Genomic DNA, 2,841 nt, shown 5'->3' with positions numbered 1-2,841 from the left:
TCGCCCAAATAGTAAAACCCCCCCCCCCCCCCCCCAAAAAAAAAAAGTTCATGAGAGATCATGATCAAAAGTAGCTAAGTGTGGAATTCTTGGTCTTATGGCAAATATGTGCTTACCTTTACAAGAAACTGTTTTCCTAGGTAGTGATACCATTTCACACTCCTAACAAGAATTTCTGGGAGTTCCAGTTGATGCCCATCTACATCAACACTTGGTAGACTGTATGTATGAGGGGACTTTAAAAAGTTTGTAGAAAAATGGAACTAAAGTCCAAGTTTATTTTGGTACAAAAAAATGAATTTTATGCATAGTTTTTCATATTAACTTTTTGGAGATTTCCTTATATTGTGGTAGTCAGATTCTAAGATGACCCCAGCGATGCCTGCCTCCTCATATTCACTCCTTTGTGTCTCTTGGAACTGAGATTCTAAGTCCAGCAGCCATGTGAATGAGCTTAGAATTGTGACCTCCAGGTCTAGTCAATACTTCAGATAATATCTTAACTACAGCTGATGCAGGAAGTTTGGGTGCATGGGCCCAATACCCAGTGCAGAAACAGTAGCAAACCTAGTTCCTTGTCTCACACAAATGAATAATTAAAGACAAGGCCATAGGGAAAGGATAGTAAAGTGGAGAGTTCATTAAGAGAAGAAAAGAGGAACAGAGCTCTCAAGCAAAGAGCAGGTCTCAAATGGACTGCCGAGGAAGAACTGAGTTGCACTGTGTAAATCTTTGGTTCTTTAGGTCCAGATCTCTAAGATTAGAGATCCTCCCTAAGATGCAGAATGAAAAACCATAAACACTTATAAAATATGAAAAGGGAAGTTTTAATAGGAAAGTAGAGATGTTGTTTTTTCTTTTTTTTTTTTTTTGGAGAGGTTTTCGCTATAGGGCACGTGCGCTCGCCAGATAGACAGAGACATAGAGACAGAAAGCGAGAAATCACCCACTGGGGGGATGGTCCAGCCACACTCCCTTCTCCTCCATTCTCCTCTCGGGATCTTGGGCACGCACGCACACGCGCCCGGCGTGAGTTGTAAGTCACCTGGTCCAGGACGCGAACCGCGGTTGACTACGTGGGAGTCCAGCGACATAGCCATTACGCTAACTGCTGGTTCCCAGGAAAGTAGAGATTTTTAATAGAAAAGAAATACACCTCCCATGCCAGAAAGGCATGCAGTTGGGCAGCTGCCAGAGAAGGACAATTGCCTGGGCATGGAATTAAGTGTTACTTTTTTTTTTTTTAAAGAGATTGTTTTTTACTATAGAGTACATGCACTTTCCGGAGAGATGGAGAGATAGAAAGTGAGAAATCAACCCCCAGGGAGGATGGACACACTGTAGTCCCTTCTCCTCCATTCTCCACTTGGGATCTTGGGCATGCACACAAATGTGCCTGGTGTGAGTTTTAAGTTGCCAGATCTGAGATTTGAATGATGGTCAATTATGTGGGAGTCCAGAGATGTAACCATTATGCCATCTGTTGGTCCCAAGATTAGGTGCTATTTTTATCTTGAAAGTTGGTAATGCATTTTAGGAGAAGGTCTGTCATAGTATCTGGCTTCTTTGTTTGGAATTTATGGGTATTTTCCTGCACTTGCACATCTCTCTCAGGTGAAGAGTTTAATTACCTAATCTTGCATACCCAGCATGAACTTTGAAGATATGAGCATTCATATATGGCTGAACTACCCTATTAGTTTATTGCTCCAATGGGAATTCAGATGTTGACTTAGCATCCCATCCTGGTGGTGAATTTCTCTGTGTATATTTGGGATGGCAGGAGGAAAGATACAATCTTCCTGGGACACAGAGCTGGATGGGAGGAAGGACACTTTGCAGAGGGTCTGGAAAGTATCTGGTCCATTCTCCTCTTGGGATCTTGGGCAAGCACACACATGCACCTGGAGTGAGTTTAAGCCACAGCATCTGGGTCCTGAACCATGGTCAATTACATGGGAGTCCAATGACCTAGCCATTACACCAACTGCTGGTCCCACATGTGTATTTTTTTAACTTTTCAAAGTGAGAATTTTTTTGCATTTTTATTTATATTTAATCACTGTATATCTTTACAATGTACATCACGGTTTTTCCCAGTATGAATACAGTGCATATCATTCAAGTCAAAGACATTACTGTACAGATTATCATCAGCATATAACTTCATGTTTGTGTCTATTAAATGTTTGTTTGTATATGTTTTTTAAAATTTTTATAGAGAGGTTTTTGCTATAGGGCGTGTGTGTTTGCCAGAAAGAAAGAGAAAGACAGAGAGATAGAAAGCGAAAAATCACCCCACAGGGGGGATGGCCACACAGCAATCCCTTCTCCTCCATTCTCCTCTCGGGATCTTGGGCACACACGTACATGCGCCCGGCAAACAGTGGTCAAATACATGGGAGTCCAGCGACATAACCATTACGCTAACTGCTGGACCCTGTATATGTATTTTTAATTGCCAGAGGTGGCATCTACTCTCCAGAAAGAGAAAGAGAGAGAAAGCACCCCCTGATAGGGTGCAGTCATACCACAATCCTTTTATCTCTATTTCTTCTTCCTGGCAGGATTCTGGGCACACACACACATTTTCTGGCATGGTTTTTAAGTTGCTGGGCTGGTATTCAAACACTATCAATCATGTGGGATCCAGCTCTCAATGCATAGCCCTTAACCATTGCCCTACAGGACTGGCCCTGCTAATATGCATATGTAAACTTCATTAAGACATTATCCTTTACCTATGACATCAGCAAAACAAAACAAACAAAGTTGAGGAGAAAGAGGTGATAGAGGCACTTCCATATAGTGATGTCTAAGTGCAAATTAAAAATAGCATTG

The sequence above is a fragment of the Tupaia chinensis genome, unplaced genomic scaffold (genome assembly GCF_000334495.1).
Source record: "Tupaia chinensis unplaced genomic scaffold, TupChi_1.0 Scaffold143742_1, whole genome shotgun sequence".
NCBI classification, from domain to species: Eukaryota; Metazoa; Chordata; class Mammalia; order Scandentia; family Tupaiidae; genus Tupaia; species Tupaia belangeri.
Note: the sequence above shows the minus strand (reverse complement) of the source record.